General features: G+C 32.0%; 1 pseudogene; it reads left to right on the top strand.

Moving 5' to 3' along the window:
• The first annotated feature begins 865 nt into the window (after positions 1 to 865).
• Positions 866 to 9,113, top strand: part of LOC143388316 (protein SIX6OS1-like) — a 33,961-nt pseudogene continuing 25,713 nt past the window's right edge.

Raw genomic sequence — 9,113 nt, 5'->3', positions numbered from 1 at the left:
ACTCCGGCCCTAAGTGGAGTTTGGGACCCTAAGGAAAGAGGGTTTGGACGTCGGGGTTTCGAGGGGCTGTTTAGGTGGGTGGGAAAAGGAACCGTGTGTGGTGGTTTCTGAGGAAAGCGGGCTGAGTGGCTAGCCTGGCCCTACTCCAGAGAACTACCCGCCACACCGAGCCTCATCCTGTGGCGGGCGCTTGATGCGCGCTGCGTGGTGGTTGGCTTGTGGTGGGCAGAGACCACCAGCGCTGCCTGAGGGGAGGGCGGGCCAGCAAATTCCCGCCGCAAGTCTCGACTGATAGCCGCAAGCCGCCCCTCGGGTCTACGGGGAGCCAGAGCTGTGAACCCCACCTCTGGCGTGTTCTGTACTGTGAGTTGGCTCTCGTGTGAATTTTTTTTTTTTTTAAATATTGGGAGGCAAATTGGTAAATGTAAACCTGCACCACTTTTCTAGGTTTCACCTTGCTGTTGGTGAAGGACTTTCACTGCGCGGGGCAGTACACACGCCAAGCAGGGACATATTCAGATATTTATTTTACAGGGCACACCCTTTTGAGAAGTCTAGTTGTCTGGATCCACAGAGATTCAAAGACTTACTGCAGTACCAGGAATAAACAATCACGAAGGCGCCCACCCTTGCCCCTAGTCTCAGCCATGCAACGACGTTCAGCAGCTGCCTAAGTGTCTCTTAGGGCTCTACCAGGAAGGTGGCTGTGGACTGAAAACGTCTCTTACCCTCTGTCTTGCTCCATCCACATTTTTTTGTGAGAATGTTATATTTAAAAAGTTGTTACTGAATATACATGTGTATTTTCATTTTATATTCATGTGTATATTCACTTATTTTTTATTTTCTTTACATAGTATCCAAGATGAATGACAGCCTCTTTGTCAGTCTGGACAGACTTTTGTTAGAATTTGGTAGGTATAAAATGAAAATAAATAGGTAACTGTATTATTATTCGACATTTTAACAATGAAGTAAAGTCACAATAGAATTGTTTTAGTTTTCCAGTATGAGCAAGATACAAGTACTAAAGAAGACATGATTCAAAGAATTAATAGTAAGTAGTTTTGCATGTTAAAGATGTTTTTGTCTTAATTTTTATGACATATAGCATAATATATAATTGCCCTGTTTATGGCAACTTGTAGTTGGCATTGTAACTCTTCTGGAAATTCTCTACTAATTTATTAGTATAAATTCTCTACTAATTCTGGAAATTCTCTACTAATTCTCTCCACTAATAATGAGCTTTTTAGCCTAGGCAAAATAGTTGTGATTCACCTACTGTTTTTCAGTAATTTTGTGTATTCTGCATTTAATTATTTTGTGAAGAATTTTGCTTTAAGCAGCAATGACCCCTAAGGTTCAGTTAAAAAATGTTATATTTCTCAAATAACAAGGTTACTTCAAATATTTGAGTGAAATGTTTCTCTTTAAAGAAATCATCAAAAATTAGGAACCAGAATTGATGCCACATTTTCAGGAATAATAATTCTGAAAATAAGTGAATTGGCTAGTAAATATAAGTGAAGTGGCTGCGCAAATTAAATAAATATAATGCTTTAAATATTTTAGTTCTAAAAATCTAACTATTAACTTCTTAATTGTCACAGAAAGATTGAATTTGGTTATTTTTTTCTACAATCAAAAAATAAAATATTATGAAATTATTTAATATTTTCAAGAACTAAGTTTATCTTAAATCATTGGTAAATAAGTTAGTTGATGGTGTATTTAATAATTAATTGATAGAAATTATGTATTTGTCAATAACAAAATCCTTATGTTAATACAATTAATGAGTAAACATTTGCATGAATTTATAGCATCATAAGATGAATTGACCTTAAGTGTTACCTAATCTAGCCCAGTGTACATTCTTCAATTGCAAATACAAATCCTCCTTAGTTTCTGGGGGGCTGTGGTCTTCTAGTTTTTAGTACAGGAGGCTTCCCTTCTCAAGCCTCACTTCCTCTCCTTTCTGGCTGTCCTCCTTTTAGGTAAGTTGACATAAACTGTTTTTCTTACTGTATTTGTTTATTTTGAATTTATAATTTCTACTTTAAGAAAATAAACATTTCCTCTTTTAGAATGCTGTGAAGACATAAAAGAAAACAAATCAACTATTTGTAAGATACATGAAACTATAAATACAACAGATGAGGAAATTGCTCATTACTGTAAACATAGTAATGAAATCAAAGACAACTGTAGTAAGTGAGTATTTGAAAGAAATGAACCTTCAGTAATTGCCATTTGATTTTTTTATTCAAGATTTCTAGGTTTATAGTTGAAGACACCATTGCTTGTTTTGTTTTGTTTTGTTTTTTTGGTATTGGGGGTTTAACTCAGGGTCTTCCTTGTACATGCTAATAAGCATGTTCTCTACCATTGCCCTAAGTGCTGAATTATGAGATTTCACTAACTTAGATAAAGTTAGTATAAATAAAGAATTTTAGTGTAGTCTATGTAAGTCTTATTAGTCTGAAATAATTTCCATTTTTTGACTTTTCAAGATCTTAGTGTTTTTGTTTATGTGGTGCTGGGAATCAAATCCAGGGCCTTATGCATGATAAGCAAGTGCTACCTTGATACATGATAGACAAGAACCACTGAACTACACTCTGGCTTAAGATCTTAGTTTGTATAAGGGAATCCAACCTAAAACTTTTCAAGATAAAACACTTCTTTTGAGAAATATTTCTCTAGGTCTTTTGTCCAATTTCTAATCAAGCTATTTCTTTTCTTGCCATTGAATTGTGTGACTTCTACTTCAACCATTTTTATGATAGGAAAATATTGGAAGTAACTCTAAATGTTCAACATTAAGGGACTAGTTAAATGAATTTTGGTATATCCAGATGACTGAACACTAGGCAGCCAATAAAATCATGACATAGGTATATGTTTGACATGGGAAAATGTTAGTATATTGCAAATTGAACAAAGCAGTTTATGCATCATTATTCATAATAAGAACCCAATCCATGATAATATATCTATATCTAAGAAAAACCTCAAAGGATGCACATTGAAAAGCTTATAGTAAATATCTTCTCATTGAGCTTATGTTTCTTATGGAATTTTAAATACTCAGAATATATGCATGTATAATCTTAGACCTTCAAATTTCCTTTTGGGGAATATATTTTAAGTATCAGAAATTAAGGGGTTGGGGATATATCTCAGTTGGTAGAATGCTCACCTGGAATGCACAAGGCCCTGGGTTTAATCCCCAGCACCACAAAAAAGAAAAAAAGAAAGAAAGAAAAGAAATTAAGACAAATATTTAAGTATAATTTCAGTAAGTGATAAAGGAGGATAAATTTTATGTGAATATGATCTCAATAATGTTAAAATATATAATTGTAGCAAAATCTTGAAACAATTTTAAAATTATAGTAGTTATTTAATATTGAGAATATGTAAGATAGTTTCTTATGTATACTCTTCTGTGCTTCCAAATGGGCATATGGACTTTTTTTTTCTTTTTCATTTTGCATATGTACTTTTTGAATTTGGAAAAAAAATGAAAATAGAGGAAATATTCAAACAATACTTAGAATGGAAGCTGCCATGGTATATATAGTAATTTTAGATTTTTTGCATTGGTAATAGTTTTCAAGTTATATAATAAAACAAAAATATATGAGGTGAATATTCATTTTATTCTATCTGATTTGATAATCTATTTTGGCCTAGTTTCAGCCATGCTATATTTGCTTCTTTCCCTATCATATCTCAAAAACAAATTTTATGTAAAAATTAATGAATATTAATATTTGAGCATATGAGTGTGTGGATATTGATAGTGATGGGGATAGGATATGCAATTTTTTTTCTTTTTTATACTGTTGTATTTATTATTTTAAAAATTGGTTTATATTAATTATACAGAGTAGTAGATTTCATTGTGGCATAGGGAATGTTTTCTTGATGTAAACTTGTTTTCTCTAGGAAGACACATTTATTTCTCTTTAAATGATTTTGTTCATTTTTTATTATCTCTGCAAATTTTTTTATTTGTTTATCGTTCTGAAGTGCTAATTACAACTATAACTTTTTTCTATAGCTGGAAGCCAACATGTGATGTTTTTCATAAACATGAAGATTATATGCAGGACCAATTTACTATTTATCAAGAAACCATTGAAAAAGACAAGTACAGTATATATATTAACTTAAGTGTATCAGTTTTATAAATTAGTATTACGGGAACATACTTTGTAAGAATTTAGAAAGTGTGTATTGTGAGGGAATTATTTTTAAGTAAATGTGATATCTTGGACTGAATGTTTGAAGGTCTCCATATTTGTTGTAAAAGCTTGAATATGTTGAGATATTGCCTTAGATATAAACCATTTATCTATCAGCATTTATAGCAATGTTCTTCAATTAATGGTATTTTTGACTGAACAGTGTAAGCAAACATTTAGGAGGATAATTATTTGTAGAATAAACATTTTGAAAAATTTGAGGTATTGTTTTTTTAAAGGCATTTTGTGTCAAATTTCAGTTTTTCAGATTGCTAATTTAGTAAAGTGGTTATATACTAATGGAGAAATACCAGTAGTTATCTGAATTTATTTTACTTCGTGTAAAATCACATCATCTTAGGGATTAAATGTAATTAATGAATATAATAAAACAATGTTAGAGACTTTGAACATGATATATATGGCATTAAAATTTTACCTAATTTTAAAAACTGAAGTGATTTGAGAACACTTATCAGTTTTTACATTTTATTTAAGAAACACACATGTTGAAGGCCTTGTGGTGCATACCTATAATCCTAACAAGTTGAAGGTTGAGATAGGAGGATCTCAAGTTCAAGGGCAGCTGTAGCAACTTAGTGAGACCCTAAGCAACTTAGCAAGATACTGTCTCAAAAATAAGAAATAATAAATAAAATAAATAAATAAATAAATAAATAAATAAATAATGCCGGGGATAAAGCTCAGTGGTAAAGCACCCTTGATTTCAGTCCCCAATATCAAACAAAAAAACCTCCTAAAATAACTACCCATGTAAAATCTATAATCCATTATTTTCAAAAATGAGTCTTAGGTTAGAACTAAAGTTTAAAATTGGGACTTAATGGCATTAGAAATCTTGTATGTAGATGAGGTTTCTCAGGAAAATATATGGAGCAAAGTGGAGAAAGGCAAAAGTATGCTATCATCCAAAGAGTAGACAGAAGGTGGAAAAGATGAAGGAGACTATTAGGTTGTCATTTATAGATCCTGCTTCAATCCCAAAAGAATTTGAGATATTTGTATAAAAATACCACAGTGTTTAAAAAAAATCAAGGCTACATGTGGTCCTGCATATTGTTTGTTAAAAGTACAGAAATTAGGCTTTGAAATTCTTAGTAGTCAAGGCATTGATCAAGAAATATGATCAGAGTGTTCATTTAAAAAAATTCAATTAGAGGCTGGGGGTGTGACTCAATGGTTGAACATTTTCCTAGGATGCTCAAGGCCCTGGTTTTAATCCTTAGCAGTTTACTTGCTTAAGATAAGTTATGAAGTTTTTCCCGAGACTTGAGAGAAATTTCTCTCCTGGGTCTTCAAAAAGGGGAAATTGGGGAGTGTGGTAATATTTTCAGTAAGTTCTTTCAAAAAAGTCCCCGTTTTTAATGTTTTTATTAATGCATTAAGTTATACATAATAGTGGTATTCATTTTGACATATTCATAAATGCATATAACTTCCTTCATTTCAACAATCAGTACTGAGGAAGTAGGGGCACTAGCTACTTATTTCTGATCTCCCATTCTTGTTCTGAGCATTCATGAAGACTAGTACTGCTAGAATAAATTAGATAATAATGAATTTCTGAATCATGACTTAGCTATGCTGTGTTCTGCCAAAGTTTCTATATGGAAGATGTTAGAAGTGGATATGACTATATAGTATGAACAAGATAGAATGTGGTATGCTAATCTCATATGAAACAGGTGACCCAGGCCTAATTTTTCAATGGTATTTCTCTTCTCCCTGGACCATTTTCCCAAGTTATTATATAAGTGGGGTCTTAATTAATAAACATACATTTAGAAGAACAGGAATTTATTTGGGGCTCAACTGCTTTATCTTGCTAAAGGGGACAGAGTTTAGCAATATTAAAAAATTAGATCATTCTTAAAATTCAGACTTGTTGACCCAGTACTTATCAATCATTACTTATTAAACCAGAAGTTTTAAGAATACTTGCTCCTATTCTCTGCTAAGGAGAACAATCATTATAGCATCTTTTAAGAAATTTCTTGATCCAAGAAATAAAATCTTGAGGAATATAAGGACTATATATTCTCAAAAAGTTTACTATGAATATTATTTTTGAAACCAGAATTTGGTAAAAAGAGAATTCAGGAATATATTTTCTGTAGGACTGGGGATGTATAGCTCAATGAGTGAGGTTCTCGGTGCAGTCCCTAACACTGAGGCTGAGGGTATATTTTCAGTGAAGAACTGTATTGAGTACTTTCAGTGTTATAGATCAGGATTGGCAAACATTTTTTGTAAAATACCAGATAGTAAGTATTGTAACTCAACTCTACTGTGTGGTACAAGATGGCTTTAGGCCATACATAAATAAATGAGATATGATCCACTAAAACCTTATTGGACAGTGAAATTTGAACTTCATATAATTTTATTATGTCATGGAGTATATTTCGAGTTTTTTTCAATAATTGAAAAACCATTCTTAGTTCACAGACAACAGAGGATGTATTAGATTTGGCACATAGGCAGCCTGGGGATGTAGCTCAGTGGTAGAGCACTTGCTTAACATGCAAGGCTCTAGATTCAATCCTCAGTATATTCTCCCCTACCCCATCACAAAGTTTTGGCACATAGGCAGTAGTAATCAACTCCTTTGGCGTATGGGTCAAATAAAAAAGAAGTCTTAATATTCTTTTGTAAGAATAATGCCTCACTTACAACTTGTGCCTAAATAGATGGTCACCCATTATTAGTTGAATTGATATAGAAGAGTTCCTCCAAACGGCTCAAATTTTTTTTTATAAGAATACTTGTGGGGTATACATGAATGATTATGAACCCAGAGTTTTAACACATAGAACGTGACTTCATGTAATAGTTTCAGCTAAAGAAAATTAAAGGAGATTTAAAAGGCATAGTTACAGAAGTCAGAACCCAGGGAGCATAGATATTTAAGAAGGTATAACTGATATTGGCCAAATTATATTATATCCTGTGCATGAATGAATATGTAACAACAAATCCCATCATTATGTACAACTGTAATGCACCAATAAAAAATGTGGGGAAAAAAAGGTGTGACTAAAAGAACCCAGTTCTTCAATGTCAGTTAGGATGAACATAAAAAATAGATCATTTGATTGGACAATTTAGATCATTGATGACCATGGAAAGAATAATGTCATTATACTGGTGGGAGTGGAAGTTAAATTGAAGAAGATTAACCAGGTGAGGAATAAAAAAAGTGTGGCTGAGAAGTGTCTTGGGGTTAAAGAAAGTTGAAGGACAGACAATAATGAGAGTAATACAGACAAATAGATGTTTGAATTGCTTTTTATACTTAATTTAGGAGACTTTAACAAGTGATATTTACTAGGTTTTTAGATCTATTCTACATCATTTATTTTTAACAGAAAAATGTATCATGATTATGTATGTCAGTATAAAGAAGTTTTGAAGCAATACCAACTAAAATATTCAGAAACACCCTTTTCACGTGAATATTATGAGAAGAAAAGAGAACATGAAGAAATTCAAAAGACAGTGTTGGCATGTTCTGAACAACTAAAAATGAGTGAAACTATTATTATGGAATTTCTAGGTATTAACCTTTCTGTAATATGATGCTTTAATTATTATATCTTTGTACTGAGAAGAATGCAATAAATCAGTCTCAACTATGACTTTTTTTCAGTGCCTGCACCCTTTCCATCACTTACCGAGTGGACATTACACATGTATCCACAATAGTATTTCTATTTATAATTTTATTAGATAAGTATTGTTTCTGTATTTTAATTATTATTTTGTTTTCCTGGTGAGAGCTTCATAGATTTGTTTTTGTGTTTAATTCAGGTTTTAAAGGTCACTTTAAGGTCTTTTGGGATTAGTTCTCATGTACATGTGATCAAAAGCAAGTAATTTTAAGGGGAATAAATTGTATATGTATTTGGCTTTAAAGTGGCATATCAACAATCAAACTAATGAAAATGTCATCTTGCTTTGTCTTTTCAAAGAAGTTCTGATTAAATTGATTAATTATTACTTGTTATGATAGATGGTGGTAAGGAAGTGAGTCAACAATTATTCACTAATATTTAAAAATTCAGTGGGTACTTACCTTGTGTCAGGCAGTACTGAAGAAATTACAAAGCTCTCTTGCAAGGAGCTCAGAGTTTAATAGAGGAGAAAGACAAATAAAGAATTCTAATACAGTATCACTGTGATAGATGCTTAAGTAATTCTTAATTGGTCTACTTTCATCTGGACATTCTGTTTAGGGAGGATTTAGACTCAATTTCAAGTAGAAAATTTATCTGCTATTAATAGACATCCTACATGGTTATTAATTAACACAATTACCTAAGTTCCTCTATTATCTATCTAGAATTTAGAATGAATAGAAGAGTAACAGTGAACAAGAACTCTAGAGAAATTTTATCAGAACTTCCTATCCTGCCTTAAAAATATGTGACTTATATGCTAGAACAAACATTTCAGGTGAATATTATTTATAAAGCTAAGTTATTACCAAAAGTATCAGTTTAAATTTTTAGAAATAGATATTTAAATCCTAATCTTTAATTCTTCCTACCTCCATCTACCTCTTCTTGTTTAACATGCAATTTTACATCTCATCCCAACTCATATCCAACTCCCTTATACTTTCTGTACTTCATCTACCAACTAACCTCTGCCCTTTCCCACTAAGAAGTTAATGCATAGATAAACAACAAATGTTCATAAAAATATAATAGGCTCAAACCAAAACATGAAGGATAAAAAGCAGCAGAAGAGATAAAAGAATGGTTTAGGATGAAACAGAAAAGAAGCAAGGTAGAATACAGGGATAAAGAAGACTTAGTACAAACATAGGAGTTA

Source organism: Callospermophilus lateralis, unplaced genomic scaffold, assembly GCF_048772815.1.
Source record: "Callospermophilus lateralis isolate mCalLat2 unplaced genomic scaffold, mCalLat2.hap1 Scaffold_105, whole genome shotgun sequence".
NCBI lineage: Eukaryota > Metazoa > Chordata > Mammalia > Rodentia > Sciuridae > Callospermophilus > Callospermophilus lateralis.
The sequence above is the reverse complement of the archived record's forward strand: the minus strand, read 5'-3'. Positions and strand labels throughout refer to the sequence as shown.